The 23601-nt window shown below is 37.6% G+C and overlaps 1 pseudogene; it reads left to right on the top strand.

The window, feature by feature from the left end:
• The window catches only part of LOC103011311 (60S ribosomal protein L7a-like), a 69059-nt pseudogene extending 49703 nt beyond the window's left edge, over nucleotides 1–19356 (top strand).
• The last annotated feature ends 4245 nt before the right edge of the window (nucleotides 19357–23601 follow it).

Raw genomic sequence — 23601 nt, 5'->3', positions numbered from 1 at the left:
AAATAAATAAAGTCAGCCGAGGGACCAGATAGACTCTGCTAAAATACTGAGAAAATAATCTAAATGAGAAGGAAATTTAGGAATTGAATATGTGTATACTGTATTTTCACCCTTAAAGAGCATCTCTTTAAAGTACTCTGAAGTTTCTTTTTTTCAATATATGTTTGACCCATACATTTATGTGGAAAGCACCAGCATGTTGAAATGCTCTTTGCTGACTGAGTAGTCTCTTAGCTGGGGACTCTCAGGAGAACTTCAGTTTATATGGGCTTCCTGATCTCAGTGAGACTGGAAAAATATGGAGGTTATAGAAGGTAGCAGCAGGACTAATGTCAGTGGCAAACTCCCATCACTGGAGTGTCAGCTCTCCTTTTCTGCACTTCAGTTTAGTGATCAGGGATCTCAGTCATCTAGCCAGTTTATAGCATGTCACACTTTATGAAAGAGATCACATCTATATTTTTTGGAGGGCAAAAAGTAGCAGGTACCCTAAACACAGAGTTAACCGACGTGTGTTCTGGAGATGAAAAGATCAGTTCTTTTTTTTTTTTTTTTTTTAAAGGATTTTCTTTTCTTTTTTTATTTATTTATTTATTTATTTATTTATTTATTTATCTATTTTTGGCTGTGTTGGGTCTTCGGTTCGTGCGAGGGCTTTCTCCAGTTGCGGCAAGCGGGGGCCACTCTTCATCGCGGTGCGGGGACCGCTCTTCATCGCGGTGCGCGGGCCTTTCTCTATCGCGGCCCCTCCCGTCGCGGGGCACAGGCTCCAGACGCGCAGGCTCAGCAATTGTGGCTCACGGGCCCAGCTGCTCCGTGGCATGTGGGATCTTCCCAGACCAGGGCTCGAACCCGTGTCCCCTGCATTAGCAGGCAGATTCTCAACCACTGCGCCACCAGGGAAGCCCAAAAGATCAGTTCTTTAAAAAGGTCAGATTCTACTACGTCTGTGACGTTTTGGGCATGGGGTGCTATGTTAGTGTAAAGACCATGCCAAGTTATTCTCCCTTGGTGAAGGACAGGTTGATTGACCATGTTACTCCATCCAGAAGATAGCTGAATACTGCTTCTTGTGTTCTTTTGAGCCACCATGTATGCTTTGTTGCATGGGCAGTTAAAGCAAAACGTATTACAGATCTGAGTAATGAGCAGAACACATTATGGCCACCAGCTGGTCCAATGTACAGTACAGTTCTCTCTGTCTTTCTACCATGGAGAACCTGGGGATTCAAAACTGCTTGCAGAGTTTGGTGGGATAGTGGGGATTCTGTGGATCCTGTGCCACACTCAAATAAAAGAATCATTATACACACTACCAAGTGTCAAACAGACAGCTAGTGGGAAGCAGCCGCATAGCACAGGGAGATCAGCTCGGTGCTTTGTGTCCACCTAGAGGGGTGGGATAAGGAGGGTGGGAGGGAGACGCAAGAGGGAGCAGATATGGGGATATATGTATACATATAGCTGATTCACTTTGTTATACAGCAGAAACTAACACACCATTCTAAAGCAATTATACTCCAATAAAGATGTTAAAAAATAAAAAAGAATCACAATAGAAACTTCAAAATGTTTGAGGTGTTTCAGGAAATACCTATTCTCTTTAAGGAAAATAATTACCAGTTACACGAGGCTTTGGAGTGTAAAAGACATCTGTACTTTCAGGCCTTTTCTAAATATAGACAGGCCCTAAAGCAATTCCAACATGAAAAGCCTGGAGGATACTACCTGAGATCTTCCACTTACAGGCACACCCGGACCTGCCACAAGGTCACTGCAAGTTCACACTGCTCCATCCATAGGGTGACCCCTGTGAAGAGTGAGTGGAGAGGAAGGATTCTAAACCTGTTCATAGATCCCTCTGCTCTGTGCCTACACCGGCTGCAAGTAGGCTGCTGTACCTCATTGTTAGTCATGGGTGTCTCAGCCAGAAAGTGAATCAAACAATCCTATAACAGGACTTGAGGGCTTCTGGGGTATGAAAAAGATAATTCACTTGGCCTCTGTTTTGGGACTTCTCTTTCAAGCAACAGAAATTCAATTGTACTTTCTACTGTGTTTGCTTCTTTTTATCTGTTTGCTTCTGCTGTGTTAAATTTCTCATCCGGGGAACCAGGTTCTCTTGTGACAAGAGTCTGAGCTATTGCAGAGATGAAGGTTTTTACATTCTTTTATATACTTATCTGTACTGTTTGATTTTCTAAAGCCATGTATATTCATTTCTTTGTATCAATAGCAGTTGTGTGAATGGTGATTTCTAAGCCATTTAAAATATGTTCCTTATAATTCTCTGTACCAAAAACACTGAAATGTTATTAAAATAAGCAAATGCAAGAGTAATATTGTAGAAAGAATTTTGGAGCTAAAATGGAGGAGAGGAGAAGAGAATGTAGGAGTCATGGATAATATTAATACATAGAACAAATCAAGAAAGACAGGTATATTCCATAAGTTTTAAAATGTAGGACTATTACTAAAAATAATAACATAATGAAGCACAGGAAGGAGAGTAATGGGAAGTGGGGGTTGGTGTATCTGAAATAGAGGTAGAAGCATATGTTCTGGTTATGGGAGGAATCACTTTATAATCTTAAAAAGTAAAACTCATAAAATTGTTGCCTTCTAGAGCAGTGATTGTTAACTGAGGAGCAAATTTTGCCTCGAGGGGATATTCGCCGATGTCAGGAGACGTTTCTGATTGTCACATCTTGAGGGACAGGAGTAATACTACTGGCAACTCTTGGGAAGGGGGCAGGGGATCCTGCAAAACATGCTGGTACTGCACAGGACAGTTCCCCACAAAAGGTATTGTCCAGTCCACAGCGTCAATAGTGCCAAGGTTGAGAAAACCTGTAGTAGAGAGCAGTGTTAGGCTAGCTGGGAAAGAATAGCAGGCGAACTTTCATTTTCATCTATTTGTAATGTTGAAATTCTTCTTATTTTCCTTTGTTACTTCCATATTCATCTTTTTGGTAAAGGATTCATTATGTTCCAGAAAAAAATTATGAAAACACACCCAGATCTAGATGTAGAACTGAAATTTTTATTTGAAAAAAAATCTCTGAAAAATCAAAGATTAAAATTAAATAAATGCATACATGTAGAGGCAAGAGGCAAATTGGCCTCAGAATTACCCTCTAATGAACTTTCAATTATCCTCCACAATGCTAAATCCTAGAAGATGAGCTCCCCACATCAATTGCATTTGAAGGAGGAAAGTTTGAATTCCAAGAATTCACTCTTTCCTAGTAGTTGTTCATATGTAAACCGAAGAGAATTGGATTCATAGGTTTCGCTCACTGTTTTGTTTTTCAGAAATGGGAATACTTGGGTCTTTGCCAGTCAGTCTCATTACATACTTCCAGAAGATTTCTTAGCAGACACACTATGCTCTTTGAGGAGAATCCAGGAAAGTAGAATGGGCTGTGCCTTTTAATCTCCCTTCCCAGAGGTGCTTCTTTCATTGTATGGCCCGAGAAAGGTGTTAAGGAAATCTTTTACACATATTGGGAAAACTGGTCTCTCCCTGGCTGAAGACTGCAGAGATGAAGATATCATAGGCTCACAAAATGTTGCCATCAGGAGTCAAAATAGTTCTTAGGAAAGCATGATACGTGTTCCAGGAGTTTTCTGGGGTTGACCTACAATGATAAAATGCATGCTTGCTTCTTGATAAGAGAAACCAGAATGTGGATTGTCATCTGAAACAGCCTAAAATAGTAGGACCAGGAGAGAGGGTTGGCAGTCGGAGCAGCCTACATTTGTAGAGTTTGACATGGCTAACATACATGTGTTCTCCTTTGGGCCAAAAAGACAACATAAATCACACTGCATTAAGATAGATGCCTGCTGGGATAAGGAGACCCTAGGAGAAAACCAATGGAGTCAAGGGGTGCATAGCCCTTGCCAGGAATTGACGTGTGGGGATGGTAGGGCTCGCAAATTCAGTAAGATAATCAGTAAAACGTCTAGCATTTGGGTACCTGTCACGACAGTGGATGGTCATAGACAAAAGGGACCTGCAAATAGTACTAAGTACAGTCATGTTACTCTTGATCTTCTTATTCCCTCTCCTTTATATCTGACCCTGAGGCCAGAAGTCAGACTGGGAGGAGGAATATGCCAAACAGAACCATTTCCTTTTTACCACCAAAATTTTTAGGCTATGGAGCAGGCCTGAATGAGGGGAAGGGAGAATATTTACGTGAGGTATATGAGATTAGAGTACAGACCAAATCAAATTTCTTCAATACCCCCAAAAAAGATGTGATTCCAAACCCAAAAATGTACAAAAATACTAGGACAAGAGAAAAAGTAGGCTCTAAATCAGTTGTGTGTGTGTGTGTATGTCATGGGGAGTTAAGTTGGGAATTTCGACTAACATACCAAAACCAATAGAAAAAAAGATTCCAAAACGAAGCTTCAGGCAAGGATGCATCCCTTAGAAAGCAGTGCTGAGAAGTCATGTCATGACTCATAAACCACTATCCTAGATACATCTTCACTGGCCGGAAGCTGTGTGTTCCCCAGCAACGTGGCAGAGGCTAGGGGGAGCCAAGGGCAATTGCCTCTTTCTCCTGGGAGCTGTCAGAGGGGCACAGGCAGTGGGGAATCCTCTGAAGAACACCCTGAAAGCACTCACAGGAGAAAAAGGGTCATGTTTAACCCCCATCAGGGCCAGAGCATGCAATGCTGTCTTACAACACATCTAGTTAAGTAAGAACGTTCTGCTTCCTTTCTTTTTGCTGCATCTTTATGCATCAACCTCAGAGAGGTAGAAAACCAGAGCCAACTGCAGAGGGAGGAGGCTCTTAATTTAGAACGAAGCTGTCCATCGCATCCCGCCTTCCCAGACTGAAGTTTCTCACCTCTGAAGACTTCATTATGAAATTGAGTCTGTTTTCAACCTGAGCAAAGGAATAACCTCAACATAAATGAAGAGTGGGATGGACATAACATATGCTGATTACCTGTCATGGGTTGTGCTGGTTCCACATACTAAAATGATGTGGGAGGTGTGTGTGTGTCTGTGTGTGTGTGTGTGTGTGTGTGTGTGTGTGTGCGTGTGTGAGAAAGAGAGAGGGAGAGAATGACTGACTGATTAGAGTTCTGGCCTTCATATAATTTCAGAATCTATTGAAGAAGAAATATGTGGTGAAAGTTATAGAGATAATTAGTGATTAGTTCTTTAAGCTATAAGACAGAGTTCAATAATCTGTGGCTCACTGGTCAAATCCTACCCACCACCTGCTTTTATAAATAAAGTTTTGTTGGAATACAAATGTGCTTATTCATTTATATATTGTCTGTGGCTGCCTTTGTAGCCCAAAGGCAGAATGCAGTAGTTGTGGCAAAGTGTAATTGGCAGAAAAAGCCTAAATTATTTACTATCTGTTCATTTACAGGAAAAGTTTCCAATCCTCCTGCTGTAAGAGATTAAAAGCAATGAGAGATTCTAGGTTAAAATTGTGAGTTGGATATGTGCATGTAATTTCACTCTCTCTGAAACTTCACTAAAGTGATTAAGGGAAGCAGGATTAAAAAGAAAGTGAATCATAAAGTTAGGCAGCCAGGGAGGATGGAGGAATATGTTAGACATCAACAAAACATTGGAAGCTAGAAACAGATGGTTTAGTGGTAACAGAATTAACAGAACCAATAATGGTGAATTCTAAGCAGGAAATGGGGAAAGTTGAGAAACTGAGAACTATTTTATAGTGCAGAATCTTTAAAAGTCTAGTAAAATGGGAGCAGTAGAAACAGGGATGAGGGGAGTGGGCAATACTGAAAACGTTTGGCCGAACTGAATGACAAGACAATAAAGATGTGTGATTCTTTTATGCATATTAATAATAACGTCTGGTGCCTCTCTTTATTCAAGATTCTGGCAAGACCACACCGATTTTTGTAAGAAATCTGTCCTGATAATAGAAACTCTTGCATCTCTGGAAAGCTACAATAAACATTATTATCAGGGTTGCCTTTGGGGAAAAAAATCTAGGTATTTGGGGGAAAGGACCTGAGGAAGGATTATTTTTATTGGTTTGACCTTTCGTACCATTTGCATTTTTTCCACGATAATTAATATATCGTGAATCAAAAACAGTGATAAAAAAGGCACCTCCTCAAAAGATTTTTTCTTTTAAATAATATTTTACTACCTTTTTTAAGATAAGCCAAAACTTGATAATACTTTTGTCTAGATTCCTTGCTGGAAGGACTTACAGTGGACTTTATTTGACAGTGCTGAAATCAGAAGTTGTCAGACTCCCAGAAGTCCACTGATGTGTTCCTCCTTCCCTACCATCTTCCAGCACACTAGTCCACTGCGAAGCTCTGTGTGTTCCAGAGTGGCTCAATAAGGGGGAAGCAAGCAAGGCCCATTCTGGGAGATGAGAGGTATGGCAACTGGGGACAGAGATGAGTTTCTTTCCAAGCAAAGTTCTGAAAAAACTCATGTATCTACTGTGTCCCCAGGTAAGTATCACATCTCTCATCTCCCAGAACTGACCTTACACCTGAATGTTAAAAGGAAGATCTGATATTAGCTTATGTATATGCTTATTTGATCAATGGTATTCTGTAAAGGAAAATTGCAACATGTTTTCATGCCTTAAGAACAAACATACTGGCATATGATGAAGTCAGTAAAATCAGAAAGGGTTTCTCTGAACACATGACCTTATAATTGATATTTTAAGAATGAGTTTGGGGCGGTGGATATTCTCTGGCAGTCCAGTGGTTAGGACTCCGCACTCTCACTCACTGCTGCTGAGGGCCCGGTTTCAATCCTTGGTCAGGGAACTAAGATCCCACAAGCTGCGCAGCATGGCCAAAAAAAAAAAAAGAATGAGTTGGGGGATGGAAAGTTGGATGAAGGCAGTCAAAAGGTACAAACTTACAGTTATAAGATACATTAAGTACTAGGGATGTCATGTACAACATGACAAATATAATTAACACTGCTGTAGGTTATATATGAAAGCTGTTAAGAGAGTAAAACCTGAGAGTTCATCACAAGGAAAAATATGTTTTTCTGTTTCTTTAATTTTGTATCTATATAAGATGATGGATGCTCACTAAACTTATTGTGATAATCAGTTCATGATGTATGTGAGTCACCTCTTTATGCTGTACACCTTAAATTTATACAGTGCTGTATGTCAGTTAGATCTCAATAAAGCTGAAAGAAAAAAAAAACAACACAAAATGAAAACAAAAAGAGGGCTTGGCACTTATCTGGCTTTTAATACATGCTGGTTTTCTTCTTCCTGCTATTTGTTAAATATACATAGTGATTTGTTAAGGCATCATGCCCTTGATTAATAGAGGAATGGATTGATCTACCCAATAAAAGTTTTTATCTACCTAAAAAAAAAAGAGTGAGGTAGAATTTTATAATGCAGAGTTAGAGCAGGTAGAATCATTTCTGATAAGGAAACAACTTGTGTAAATAATTTATGGCAGAAGACAACACGGCAGTTTTGGGGATCTCCGTGAAAGCCCGTATACTTGGGGTGGGCAGAATAAGGCAGGAAATGGTGACATTAGGCTGGACAGGAAGTCAGGAGCCATAGGCAAAACCTGGGAGTAATGTGAAGGATTTTCTGTTTATCTTGAAAGTAGTAAAAGCCATTGAAGATTGTGAACAATAGAACAAGGTTTTGAATGATCTTTTTAAAGGGCCATCTGACAAAATTGAGAGTGCATTACAAAAGGACAGGTGTGGAGAGTGGATGTTATTTAAGTAAGTACTGTAGTAGATCAGGTAAGGTATAGTGATAATGTGGATTTCTTGGAAAAGATGGTAACTGAGAAGGCTTTCAAGATTCAAGAATTCAGGTCTAGAAGCTGGAAGTTTGGTGGTGAAATTTCTAAGATAGGGACTATTGGAGGACATTTGTTGAGCAAATACATTATGTGTGTTGGGGAATGTTGGGTAGATAAGAACGTCACTGACCCTCCTTTCACAGTATTAAAATCAAAAAATGAAATGAGAAACAATGTGTTATGAATTTTATTACAATACAGGGAACTAAGACGCAATTTTGCAGGGCGTCAGGAAAGGCCTGTCTGCAGAGTGTTATCTAAACAGAGGCTTGAAGGATTAGAAAGAGGTAGCATTATGAAATGTTCAGAAAAGTGTGTTCCAGGAAGAGGCGATGGACAACAGGTACAAAATGCTGAATAGAAATGACAACATGAAGCTGAAAGAAGTTTACAATCTTAGATTTCAGAGATGGGGAAGAAAATGCATGAGAGAACAGAAAAAAGAAAATGATATTAAATATAGATAAAGATTTTAGGTACAGTTTACTACAAAAGTGTTTAAAGTGGGATATATTTGAAAACAAAATGAATACCCATTAATAGAAAACTATTTAATTATATGACCTTACAGCTAGTGGATACATATTGTAAGTACAGCTGGTGTATTGGCTATTTTGCAGCGTAAAACATATTAATTGTATATGTAGAATGAAAGTATGCTTTCATGTAAATACAAAAATAATATTATTGTGGTTAATAAATCTCTATGGGTGATTGTAACCTCCTTCATTATAAGCGTATGTATTTTTAAAATTTTCCATGCTAAATCTATATTATTTTTACTAGTAGTTTAAATAAATACCAAAAAGAAGCCTTGAAAGTTCCTAGTAGGTTTTAGAAGACTTTCTAATATGATAACAGAAATGGAATAGTTTTGTTTTTTTAAGAAGTAACTTCATCTACTGTTGTGGGTTGAATTGTATCCCCTAAAAAGGTATGTTAAAGTCCTAACCCACAAAACCCCGGAATATGACCTAATTTGGAAATAAGACTGTTGCAGATGTAATTACTTAGATGCGTTCATCCTGAAGTGGGGTGAGCCCTTAATTCAATATGACTGGTGTTCTTTTAAGAAGAGAAGACAAACAGGCGCAGAGGGAAGACAGTGTGAACACAGACAAATGAGGGGAGGATACCATGTGATGGCGGAGGTGGAGATTGGAGTGATGCAGCTGCAAGCTAAGGAATGGCAAGGTTTGACCATCACCACCCGGAGCTAAGGAGAAGAAAGGATTTTACCCAGAGTCCCAGGGGGAACATAACTCTGCCAACACCTTGATTTTGGACTTACAGTGTCAAGAACTATGAGAGAATAAATTTCTGTTGTTTTAAGCCATACCCTGTCTGTGCTTTGGCAAACTTAGGAAACTAATACAATTTTCTAGAAAATTCGTTTGTTACCCAACAAAACCACCTAAATCAGGAGTCACTCTTCTTTCTTAAATAGACCACTGAGTTTGTGTCCAGATTTTAATTAAGCCAGAAAGCAAGGTATTCTTTCATATGAGTGTACTTGAGTCTGTGTATATCTGTGTGTATTTGTGTGTCTGTGTGTGGGTGTCTATGCAGATACGGAGCAGAAGTAGGAGTCAGAATCAGGGAGGCATGTCTTTTCCTGTTTTTCTGTTGGGACTCTATTAAGTTTTTCTATAGCTTCTATTTATGTGGTGGAAAAGGCAGACTAGCACATTTCAGATATTTTTAAATCAAACTGACAATGCTGGAATGAGGACCATACTCTACATATCTGATTTATAGTCACCAAAACCCCAGCTTTATAGTTCTTTGAAACATGGACTAGTTTCAAGATTTACTGATCAAAACATAAAGAAATACAATCATATTTAAGATGAGAACTGTCTCTGTAACAAATCAAATAGTCCCTATTTTATAGACATTCAAAGACTTCCCACAAACAGATTATTTCTCTTACAAGTTTGAAGATAACTTAGCCAAGGAAAATGAATGCTTATAAGCTTCAGTGCTTTACTACAATTAAATTTTTGCTGACAGTAGAGTGTGATCACTTTCTTTCCCCTTTAATAAACACCAACTGGAGCAAACAGAATTACTTTCCTAAACCTCTTTGGTGAAATGATGATATGAAATGAATTCAATCCCTTGATCAGGGCAGTGATAAAATAAACCTAATTTTTTATCTTTCCATGTGTTTTCCTCACTTCCTCCTTCCTCTCTTTTTTTTCTAGTTTCTTCTCCTCTTTTCTTCCTCCCTCTTTCTCTCCCCCTGCCCCTGTGAGCCTTCTCCTCTTTTCTCTCTCCTACTTTACCCATTGTCACTTTAACCTTTCTAATGTATTCTTAGTAACATGTGACACTATTTTGGTATTCAAAATATTGTGCCAGTCCTGTATAAGTAAATGAGAAAAGATCTTCAGACCTTTCTTCTATTATCTTAGAAATATATTCATCAACTTAATGTCAGTTAAATCATGGATATGCATAGTGATTTAATACATTTCAAGATTTGTTATGCAAATGGTTTTGTTGCTTTAAAAGTGTAAATATTGAGTCACAGATGTAGAAAACAAACTTACGGTTACCAAGGGGGAAAGGGTGGGGGGAGGGACAAATTGGGAGATTGACATATACACACTACTATATATGAAGTAGATAACTTGGACTTCCCTGGTGGCGCAGTGGTTAAGAATCTGCCTGCCAGTGCAGGGGACATGGGTTCAAGACCTGGTCCAGGAAGATCCCACATGCTGCGGAGCAATTAAGCCCGTGCGCCACAACTACTGAGCCTGCGCTCTAGAGCCCGTGAGCCACAACTACTGAGCCTGCATGCCACAACTACTGAAGCCCACGCACCTAGAGCCCGTGCTCCTCAACAAGAGAAGCCACTGCAATGAGAAGCCCGTGCACCACAATGAAGAGCAGCCCCCTCTCGCCGCAACCAGAGAAAGCCCGTGCACAGCAACGAAGACCCAACGCAGCCAAAAATTTTAAAATATATAAATAAATTAATTAGTTAATTAAACATGAATAAAATAGATAACTAATAGGAGCCTACTGTATAGCACAGTGAACTCTAGTCAGTACTCTGTAATGACCTATATGGAAATAGAATCTAAAATAAGAGTAGATATATGTATATGTATAACTTACTTTGCTGTACAGCAGAAACTAACACAACAGTGTAAATCAACTATACTCCAATAAAGAAATTAATTAAAAAAATAAACTATGTAAACTTGAGAGTATATTAAAAACAAAAAAATAAAATGTAAATATTATATATTAAAATGCATTAGGAAGGCCCTATAATTGGTAGAATTTGTATGTTTTTGTTAGTTCCTAAAAATGAATGTCTTATTTTTATACTGACAATGCACTGGGATACACAATTACTGTTTTAAACAACTAGATGACATAGATTTACAACTTAATGAAATTATTTCCAGTTTTAAAAAATATTTCTATATTAATGTTATACTTAGGAAGATATATTGAGTTTCCATATATGGATCAGCAATAGGAGTTCCTCTTACTGTTTTGGAGTTAGTGATCCCAGCAGACAACTAAACAGAACAGTATGAGAATTTATGCAAGAGATCTGAGTGGTGCAAACAAAAATGCCACATTCCTCGAGATCATCTGAGGTGGCCATAACCATCATAAAAGGCAGTTCTTAAAGAGAGAGGGGCTTACTTTGATGAGAGAGTATGTCAAGCAGCGTGATTAATAACGAGGATACAAATACACATTGTTCTTTTATAGTTTCCTGAGCCTTAGAATCCAAAGGCACACCTAGAACTGCTGGGACATAGTAAAGAGGACACAAAAGTGGCAGAGCACAGCAAGTAGAGAGAGGGCAAATATCAAGATAATTCACCATCTCCACCAAGATTGCCCCATTGCCACTGTCAAGGTTATGAATTTCCCAAGGTGAGATGAAGGCAGGCTTCGTGGAGTCCTCAGGTTCCCATCTCCCAGGTCACTGAAAGGGTACAAGCAAGAACCTGCTGACCACCCCGAGAAAGTTTCTAGCTGAATTACATTCCAGATTCAGGGGGTCTGGAGACTGCTTATTACTCACCACCACCCAGATATTGATACCAGTGTGCTGCAGTGGAACTGAATGCCACTGGCTGGTCTCAGTGAGTACTATAGCCTGGGCTGATGGGTGTCACCAGCAGTGGTCAAGAGCGTAGAAGACATTACTTCATCTCGTTGCACAGACCGCCCCCCACCCCAAGCCCCTTGCAGTTAGTGGCTGCTAAATATTTAGAAGATGTAGCAAAATTTACAGGATGCAGAGGGTAAAGTTCTTTTAATGAAGGAAGGCTTTGAGATTGTGAATTTTTTCCCACCACTTTGAAATTAGGTAGGACTGCATGACTCTTTCTGGCTGATGAAATGGGAATGCAAATGATGTCACTTTAAAGCCAAATCATGACACTGCTGGTACTTGCCTGTCAAGCTGTTTCTTGCACTGCTGTGGTGATTGAAGAGACTGTTATCCAGATGATGTAGTTACATGATGATGGAACCTTACTCATCATGAGTTCTGAATTACTAATGAAGAGCTGATACTTGTTGCCAACTTGCACTGAATATATAGCATGAGTGTGTGTGTGTGTGTGTGTGTTTGGTCTTAACTTACCGTGATTAATGTACTACCCAAATTCTGGAAGAAATGGGGACTGTGGCAGATAAATGAGATGAAGTTCAAAAAATTACATCCATTGCTGATAAAGGTTAAATCGTAGGGAAGAAAAATGTGATGATAGGCTTTTTAACTCAACCGCCAAACCAAGTAGATTAGTCATAGGCAATGCTGGCCCTGAAGCAGGACTCCTTATCAGATCAGCATTCATGGGGAAGAGGCAGCCCCACAGCATCCTGAGGCTTCTCTTCCGTTATCAACCATGGTTCCTTTGATTTAGTTTTGGGATCCCTGGTGGGAAATACAGATTTCGTCCCCAGAAGTCTCTGAAATATATTGGAACAGTACATTAATTGTATAGCTCCAAAGCCACCCTATAACGAAGTCTGAAAACTTACTCCTTGTTCAACCTCCATTTCCTAATTATATCCAAAATAGCATACCAGTAACTTGTAGGGAGATTGACAAATTATGATGCTCTAGTGAATAGTCGCTCTAATAATAATATACCAATGCCAACATTTTAAATATTAATCATTTTTCCTTTTGAAATTCCCAGGATAATTGAAGATTAAATATTCTTGTAAATTTATGTCTAGATACATTAACATCCAAAGGAATTAATATATGAAATATTCATTTTCTTGTCAAACTGACTTTATGTGTACAGTGACCGAAATTTCTTAAATTGAAGATCAGGAACCATGATTACCTCTCCCCTTCACTCCATTTTCTTAATTTGCTAATTATCAACCTAAAATTGTTTCAGTATCTGGAAGGACTTGAAGTTCTATCAGGAGATTCATCTTAGTTCTTATAGCAATGGAAGTAGTCAACTTCAGGGAGTGAGAAGTTCTATTAATTCACTGTGTTTTAAAGTCCTCCATTTTTAAAGAGTCCAAAAGTTAATAAAACATTTGTGTTGGTAGTTTTGCTACATAACAGATCACCCTTGAACTTAGAAGCTTAAAACAACAATCATTTACTTAGTTGACAATTTCATGTGCTGGCAGTTTGCTCTGGGATCAGCTTGATGGTTCTCCCAGGTCTGCTTGACTGACCATGGCTAGTTTATTTCCTTGGACAAAGCAGGTCACAAACTTAAGGCCAGAGTCAGTGTGGGAAAGAACATATACTCCACTGTTTGATTAGCTACATAAGGCTAGTGGCTACCATATCAGGAAGTGCAGAATAGAACAATTCCATAATTGTAGAAAATTCCCTTGGACAAAACTGGCCCAGAAACTGTGTCCTGTGAACATATAATCAAATGATAGTAACACTTTCAATTCAAAGGATTTTCTCAATGCTACACTCTTAATTTTGTTTTTTTTCCCCCTCTGAGGAACTAATTCTTTCAGAGATTATAAAAATAGATGTACTAGAAATTAAGAATCTCTTCCCTGTAAGGGAAGTGACAGTTGTAACATCTGCCTGCCATCATTGGCCTGCATTTAGATATATGGCCATGCTTGACTTCAAGGAGGTCAGAAGTACAATGTTAATATGTACTCAGAGAGAGGAAGAGCAGAAAAATCTGTGCGTGATCTACTAAATCTCATAAAGTTTTGTACATTTCTTACTAAGATTATTCACAAGTATTTAACCTTTTTGTTGCTACAATATATGTGGTCATTTCCTTTATTATATATTTAATTGTTTATTTTTATTTAGGTAGAGTGTTGATTTCTGTATGTTAATTTCATACTGTGTTATTGTTTTTCATACTTTTTCTATTGATTTATTCGTATGTCATACTGTCGCCTGCAAATAGAGATAGCCTTTCCTTTCAGTTATTACCTCCAATTACATTCACTTATTAATTACTCCCTCCAGTACTATTATAGCCCCAGTCAGGCGTGAACCTATAATAAAGTGGTCATGGCAAAGGTTCCTAGTGGGCGAAACATCAAGCAGTACAGTTGTTTATCCACATTACCTGGAATAAAATATGGCCAGAGGTTTGGATCTGCACTAATTTATGGAAAGCAGCCAACAATTTTGCTTGATGGTCAAGGGCACAAATGGAACAAGGTTGGAACATATGTGACAGAAACCTCTCAAGAAGAATTATGTGAATGGATGTCTCAAAATGAGCCAAGATGGTGACAATATTTATATCCTGTGTCAATGTTCATCAAAAGACATCCACTGAAAAGGAGTGTCAGGTAGCCAATATGACTTTGCCTGTGGTTGTCTATCAGCCTTCTTCCCCAGCCACCCTGTACCTTGTTCAAGGGGCCTATATACTGTGTAGATACGGGGTAGGGATAGAAGCTGTGTTAAACTTAAGAATATGAATTATGCCTACAACAGGTCTGGCCGTCAACACTGATAAGTGGCTCCGTTCCAACAGCAGAAACCAACGCTGAATCTCTTACCTTATTCTCTTGGGTGCAGCAGCCTTCCATCTGTTCTAGGCTGATTGCATTGGAATCCTTCCATTATGGAGGGACAACAGTTTATCTTCACTGGACTAGATAAGTATTGAGGGAATGGATTTGATTTTCCTCTTCAAAGTGTTGCTGGCAGCATCACTTTCTGTGGACTTATGGAGTGCCTTACTCTATTACTATCTAACACAATATTGCTTCTGAAAAAGAAATACATTTCACATGGAAATAAAGCCAGCATTGGACTCATCCCTATGGACTCAAGTTTCCTGAAAGAACGGTGTAATGGCCTACTAAGGATGTGGTTGTAGTATACAGACAATAGAGGAATGTTGGAGTCATAATTTACAGTAGCTATCATAGGTTTTGAACCTACCGCCAATATATGTTGCTCTTTCCCTAATAGCCAGGCTATGCAGGTCTGGAAACCAAGTAAGAGTGACTCCTTTTGCATCTTATTTATTTATTTTTATTATCTTTACTGAAGTATAATTTCTTATTTTTAATTAATTTTTTTTTTTACTGAAGTATAGTTGATTTACAGTGTTCTTTATATACAGTTTGGAGCTATATTGTATCAACCTTCTATGAATATTCATGTATAATTCTTTGTGTAGACATCTGTTTTCATTTACTTTGGGTGAATTGACTGTATGTCGGGTAAATACATGGTTATGTTTTTCTGTAACTGCCAAGAAAGTTTCTCACAGTGATTGTATATGAGAGTTCCTGTTGCTGTATATCCTCACCACCACTTGGTATCGTCAGTATTTTTACTTTTAGCCAGTCTAATAGATACGCAATGGTATCTCATTTTGGTTTTAACTTGCATTTTCCTGATAACTAAAAATGCTGAACATCTTTTCATGGGATTATTGGCCCTTGAATACCTTATTTGGGAAGTGTTTGTTCATGTCTTCTGTCAGTTTTTCTTCTTCTTTTTCTTTTTTTGTAGTAAACTCATCATCTTTATTCCATCTTTGTCATACTGAGAAAGGAGAATTTCTTAAAACGTGTTTGGATGTCATCAATAATATTACTTGTAGGTTTTTCTAGGAACAATGATAGTCTTACCTGTATATTCATATAGCAAGTTGAACTGTGGCTACATGAAGATTAATCACTCAGTTTTTATTATAAGAAGGGATTTAGAATTTATATTTAAGTCAATATAGATATTCGAGATTACAGACGAATTTTCTATTGTAACTATTGTATATTCATGAAAAATTCCTACAGGTTGCATGTGAACTTTTGTCCATAACTACACTATATCAACCTGTCAGTTTTTCAATTAAGTCATTTACTTTCTTGTTTTTGAGTTCTGAATATTCTTTATATATTCTCAATATAAGTCCTTTGTTAGGTGTATCACAGACATTTTCTCCTGTTCTGTTACATTAACCATATATTTGAAGAGTAAAATATTTTAATTTAAAAGTCCAATATATATCACTTTCTTTTATGGGTTATGTTTTTCTGTGTTGTAGCTAAGAAATATTTTCGTACGTCAAGGTTGAAAATATTTCTCCTATGTTTCGTCTAAAAGTTTTATGATTTTAATTCTTATATTTTGGTCTCTTATTCATTTTTATTTAATTTTTGTATATGGTATGAGGTAAGAAGCAGAGTTCATTTTACTTTTCATGCAGATATCTAGTTATTCTAACACAATTCATGTAAATAGTTTACTCATTTATTTAAGTGTCTTAATAATTGTGTTGAAACTCAATTAACCATATGTATGTGGGTCTAATTTTTATATCTTTTTGGGCAGTATGATCTTTGGATTTAATTGACTAGCCTAACTTAGTGGGACACATAATATTTTGTTAAATGAGCTGTTTTATTATATTTGTTTATACTGTGTTAAAGATTTTAGAGGCTATTTTTCAGTAATATATGTATTTGATGTTATGAAGTTCCTTCGGAGCACTACTTTAATTGAGTCCTATAGACTTTCAATATAGTTATTTTATTAGGATTTAGAGATTTGGCACACTTTTGCATCTGGAAAAGAGGTATAATTTCTATTACATTGATTTTTATCAGCATTGTTACTATTGATAAGAAAGTTTGTTAACTACCTATATCAGCCATTATCAGGATGTCTCTGGTTTTGGTTTTCAGATATCTTGTCCCTGTGGCCACAGGAGTAATACAGGTTCCTTTAGGGTCAGGTATAGGAGCTTTCCAGTCTTTAATGCAGAGCTTGAGCTGGGAGTTTGAAGCCCTAAGCTCATCCTGTTCTTTCTCCACTTTCTCCAGAGGAGTTAGAAGCAACCAGCCAATCCCTTTATACTCTTTAGTTAGACTAAAATGTTTTGAGGTATCGAATACGTGGTCACCCAGAACCTTGCCTTCTATGAGTTTGGTTAGGAAAAAGCAGTAGTGACATTTTGCATCTCTCTATTGTCACACCATGCCATGGCCCACCAGTGCTGCCTTTACCACCAGAATAGAATCATTAGTGCCTACAAGCCTAATTAGATTAGAGAACCAATTCCAGAAAACCCAGAACTAATTCAAAAAACTCATCCTTAAGGTTCTGTTCTTTGAGAATCCTTTCCATTATCAAAATCTGAATCAGTCAGGTTTTGACCAGAGAAGCATAACCAGTAGGAGAAATATATTAAGAGATTCATTGCAAGGAATAGATTACAGGGTTATGTGGGCTGGCTCGGCAAATCCAAAACCGTAGGACAGGCTGTCAGGAAGGGTGGGCTGGAACTCGGGCACAGGTTGAGGCTGCTATCCACAGGCAGAATTTCTACTTCAAGAAAGCCTCGACTCTGCTCTTGTCATGTCAAAGGATTGAATTAGGGCATGCAGTTATACGATAATCTCCTTTATTTTAAGTCAACCGGTTATGGACTTTGATCACATCAACAGAATACTTTCATAGCAATACCTATACTAGCGTTTGATTGAATAACTGGGTACTGCAGCCTAGTTAAGCTGACACACACAAAAAAATACTGTCTGTGAAATACACCTTTTTCGTTGCGTTGTTTGTGTTTTCTGTATTATTTTTGCCTTGATCTATTTTTAGTTTGAAAAAAGTATTTTACTAGTTAACTATTTCTATGTAACAGATTACCACAAACTTCCTGGCTTAAAATAACACAGATTCATTATATCACAGTTTCTGTAGCTCAGGAATCTAGCTACAGCTTAACTGGGTCCTTTGCTTCAGTGTCTATCATAAGGCTGCATCCAAGGTGTCCTCAATGGCTGGGGTCTCATCTGAAAGCTCAGCAGAATAAGGAACTACCAAGCTCATTTACATAGTTTTTGGAAGGTTTTAGTTCCTTTTAGGTTCTTGCGCTGAAGGCATCATTTGTCATGTGGACTTCTCTAACATGGCAACATGTTTCATGAAAGTCAGCAAGGGAAGGTATATGCTTCAAGACGGAAGTCAGACTCTTGTAAACTAATTATGGAAGAGACATTCCCCTAAACACTGAGATATTCTGTTGGTCAGAAGAAAGCTATTTAAGGAGAGAGAATCATACAAGGCTGTGAATACCAGGATGTGAGCATCATTAGTTGTAATCTTAGACACTACCTCCCACAGGTATATAGTTGTTTATTTTTTTTCATGTGTCTGTCTAATTCTCCTTATGTAGTTTCTTTTGTGCAACTTTTCTTACATGTTTTTATAATTATTTTATCTCTGTGTACAACATAAGCCCTTTTTGCTTTATATCTCAGAAAAAGGTTATCTTCTTTCGAAAAGAATTTTAGCTGTGGTAAATAATTACTAAAACATACAGGTTAACTTTAAATATTTAGGTCTTCTGAAAATGGAAAAAAAATTTAATTTTTCCAAATTTTGAAGGCACATTTAGCTAAAACTTTTGCACTCAGAACTATCTATTCCACTATGTGACCCTCATTTGTCTTTCAAAAAAATAGCCTTTTATACATTTTCTAATTATGTTTTATTTCTCAGTTAAATAATTTTTATTGTTTTGTTCAACAGTCTCTTGTACATCTGAACTTTAAGCCATGTACATCATTAAAAATATTATTAGATTGCACAATCAGAGAGTGTAGAATTGATAATGCCCAAAGGGGGGGGGTTATTAAGAACACAAATTTTCAACCATTTATTTTAAGCAGATTCCTACTTACTGCATTATTTTAAGGAAGAGAAAAAAAAATGTGGTTTTTTCCCCCTTAACTTTATTGTGATCATTATCACTCTCACATCTAAAGTCTTTATATTTTCCATAATTTATAGTTCCTGAATTTCTGAACACTTCTATAGGAGGAATTGGCACAATAAGATTTAAAACAGATTTTAGCTACACTCCCAGCCCATACCACATTTAAAACCTTAACATCTTTTCTTCTCCTGGAAGGTTGCTGACTGCCAATCTCCTGGGAACTCAAAGTGGTCGTAGAGACCGTCCACCATTCCCAACGTTACCACCCGATGTGTGTCTTCTGCAGATAGTTCGGTCCATGGTTCTAATGGCTTTGTCTTTCATTGGTTGATAATCTAGTTCATCCCATCTATGGGAGTATATAGTTGTCAGTTCAGATTGTGCCCTCTTACCATTACCAAGGTCAAAGGCTTGTGCTGTGGATGGAATCATGTACCCTCCCCCGATGTAAAGGTTGAAGCCCTGACCCCCAATGTGACTATATTTGAAGATAAAGCTTTTAGAAGGTGATTAAGGTTAAATGAGGCCTTAAGAGTTGGGTCTTAATCTGATAGTGTTGGTGGATTTCTAAGAAGAGGAAGAGGCAGAGATCCCCGTCTCTGTGCACATGCACGGGGGAAAGGCTATATGAGCACACGGCGAGAAGGCAGCCATCTCCAAGCTGGGAAGAGAGCTCTCACCAAGAAACAAATAGGCTGGCACCTTGATACCGGACCTCCAGCCTCCAGAACTGTGAGAAATGAATTTCTGTTGTTAAGCCACCCAGTTTATGGTATTTTTGTTATGGCAGCCTTAGCAGAATTAGATAGCGTGCATCCTGGAACAAGTGTGATAATGTCTGCAATCCTGGCAACCCTCTGTTCCTACATCTACATCCACTTACTTTTACCCCTAGGTATTGAGAACACTACATCAATCCTATTTTAGCCACTGAGCTTCATGGTGTGTGGAGAATGATGTGATTTACATAAGGACAAAACCAAAGCAGACAACGAATAGAGTTCTATACACAGATAGATGTACAAAGCTGGCAATATTAATACAACATAGTTCTCCCCATCAGAGGATTCTGGATTGGACACCCATGCCTTCAGTCCACCAGCTTCCAGTAATTCCATCCGCCTGGAGTGGTGATTTCATTAGTCACTTTAATAAACTGGCTTAACTTTTCTCACAAAGTTTTCAGGCAACTTTTGGCCTCTTCCAGCACTTCTGAAAATGGTAGATATGCGCCTATCTGCCCAGTGGGCACAAGTAACTGGTAACAATCTCAGAAAATTCCTGCGTACTTAGTAGTAGGTGGTTGATACCACAGTGATATCTTCTCTTTATCAGGTGCTTATCAGGACTAAAGTCTATCCTTCCAGGAAATTACAGGTACTTTCATCTTACAGTGAACAAGATTAGCATACCTACATTTAGGAGCTATTAAATATAAAGAAGCCAAAATGTATGTGGCTTAATCTGGTTCTTATCATAGTTTTTTCTATATTTTAAATCACAGTAAATGTCTTTTAATGATTCACAGAGATATGTAAAAATAGATTTTAGTGTTCACTTTTTTTTTCTATTTAACAACCTTAAAACACTATGGATGATTTGAGAATTGTTTCCATTTTCCTTTCCTTAAAGCTTCTTAAAACACTAAGCAAATGCACAATTTGTCACTGATTTTATATGAAACATCCAGAAGTATTAACTATTTTCAAGAAACGTAAGTTAGGATCTGTGTATAACACAACTAATTTCCTTTCTGTATATTTTATTGGTCATGTGTACTCACCGAGTCATTTATACCTCATCTTGATGTTAAAATTAAAAGGCGTTCCTAATGTAGATGAACTAAGGTGATTATATATTATCACCCTAAGATAATGGAATTATAGTAGCTTAGTACTTTTTAAGTTTATTCCAACACCATGAGATACCAAATGCAAGTTAGCTCATAAATTATTCAAAAAGTTATAGAACTGCATATCCATTGAACGTTCAATAAAATAGCAGAAGAAAGAAGATACATACTTTATCTAATACATGCTGCAGTAAATGAATTTGTTGAAACTTCTGTTATTGTCTTCACACAAGTATCAATAATTTTTTATATACAAGGGTATAATATTCAGTGTATTGGGATTCATCCTCCTTTATTTTCAAAAGATGTATTATTTTAAAAATATTAGTTTTAAAAAACTTTATTTTTTTAGCGCAGTTTTATGTTTATAGAAAAATAGAGGAAAGTACAGAGATTTCCCATATGCTTCCTGCCCCAACGCGTGCATAGCTTACCCCATTATCAGTATCCCACACCAAAGTGGTGCATTTATCATAACTGATGAACCTGTATAAACAAGTCATAACCACCCGAATTGAATAGTTTACCTTATGGTTCACTTGATGTTGTACTTTCAGTGGGTTTGGGCAAATGTATGACATGTAGCTGTCATTATAGTGTCGTACAGAGTATTTTTGCTGCCCTAATAATTATCTGTGCTCTGCCTATTCATTCTTCCCTTCCAGCCGCTGATAACCACTGAACTTTTTATTGTCTCTATTGTTTTGCCTTTTCCAGATATCATATAGTTGGAATCGTACAGTATGTAGTTTTTCAGATTGGCTTTTTGCATTTAGTAATATACATTTTAGGTTCCTCCATGTCTTCTCATGGCTCGATCCCTCATTTCTTCTTAGTGCTGAATAATATTCCATGGTCTGGATGTACCACAGTTTATTTCTCCACTCACTTACCAAGGGATATCTTGGTTGCTTCCAAGTTTTGGCAATTATGAATAAAGTTGCTGTAAATATTCATGTGCATGCTTGTGTGTGGAGTTATCAGTTCCTTTGGGTAAATACCAAGGAGCAAGATTGATGGGTTGTATAGTAAGAGTATGTTTGGTTTTGTAAGAAGCTGCCAGTCTACCATTTTACATACCCCCCAGCAATGAATGAGGGTGTCTGTTGCTCCACATCCTTGCCAGCATTTGCTGTTGACATATCTCATTGTATAGTGTAGTTATGGGTGTGTAATGATATCTTGTTGTTTTAATTTGCATTTCTCTGATGACATATGATGTGGACCATCTTTTTTATATCCTTATTTCCTATGTGTATGGCTTCTTTAGAGGTGTTTGTTGAAGTCATTGGACGATTTTTTAATCAGGTTTTTTTCTTATTGATTTTTAAGTGTTCTTTGTGTATTTTGGATAATAGTCCTTTATCAGGTGTGTCTTCTACAAATATTTTTTTCCAGTCTGCAGCTTGTCTTCTAATTCTCTTGACATTGTCTTTTTTTTTTTAAACATCTTTATTGGAGTATAATTGCTTTACAGTGTTGTGTTAGTTTCTGCTGTATAACAAAGTGAATCAGCTATATGCATACTTATATCCCCATATCCCCTCCCTCTTGAGTCTCCCTCCCACCCTCCCTATCCCACCCCTCTAGGTGGTCACAAAGCACCGAGCTGATCTCCCTGTGCTATGCAGCTGCTTCCCATCAGCTATCTATTTTACATTTGGTAGTGTATATATGTCATTGCTACTCTCTCACTTTGTCCCAGCTTCCCCTTCCCCTTCCCTGTGTCCTTAAGTCTGTTTTCTACATCTGTGTCTTTATTCCTGTCCTGCCCCTGGTTCATCAGAACCTTTTTTTTTTTTTTTTAGATTCCATATATATGTGTTAGCATACGGTATTTGATTTTCTCTTTCTGATTTACTTCACTCTGTATGACAGGCTCTAGGTCCAGCCACCTCACTACAAATAACTAAATTTTGTTACATTTTATAGTTGAGTAATATTCCATTGTATATATGTGCCACATCTTCTTTATCCATTCATCTGTCGATGGACACTTAGGTTGCTTCCATGTCCTGGCTATTGTAAATAGAGCTGCAGTGGACACTGTGGTACATGACTCTTTTTGAATTATGGTTTTCTCAGGGTATATGCCCAGTGGTGGAATTGCTGGGTCGTATGGTAATTCTATTCTTAGTTTTTTAAGGAATATCCACCACTGATGGTAGCCTTGTAGAATGCATTTGGGAGTGTTCCCCCTTCTGCTATATTTTGAAAGAGTTTAAGAAGGATAGGTGTTAGCTCTTCTCTAAATGTTTGGTAGAATTCGCCAGTGAATCCATCTGGTCCTGGGCTTTTGTTTGTAGGAAGATTTTTAATCACAGTTTCCATTTCAGTGCTTGTGATTGGTCTGTTTATATTTTCTATATCTTCCTGGTTCAGTCTCAGAAGGTTGTGCTTTTCTAAATATTTGTCCATTTCTTCCAGGTTGTCCATTTTATTGGCGTATATAGTTGCTTGTAGTAATCTGTCATGATCCTTTGTATTTCTGCAGTGTCAGTTGTTACTTCTCCTTTTTCATTTCTAATTCTGATGATTTGAGTTTTCTCCCTTTTCTTCTTGATGAGTCTGGCTAATGGTTTATCAATTTTGTTTATCTTCTCCAAGAACCAGCTTTTAGTTTTATTGATCTTTGCTATTGTTTTCTTCATTTCTATTTCATTTATGTCTGCTCTGATCTTTATGATTTCTTTCCTTCTACTAACTTTGGGTATTTTTTGTTCT

This window comes from Balaenoptera acutorostrata, chromosome 2 (assembly GCF_949987535.1).
Source record: "Balaenoptera acutorostrata chromosome 2, mBalAcu1.1, whole genome shotgun sequence".
Taxonomy (NCBI): domain Eukaryota; kingdom Metazoa; phylum Chordata; class Mammalia; order Artiodactyla; family Balaenopteridae; genus Balaenoptera; species Balaenoptera acutorostrata.
Note: the sequence above shows the minus strand (reverse complement) of the source record. Positions and strands in the feature narration are given on the sequence as shown.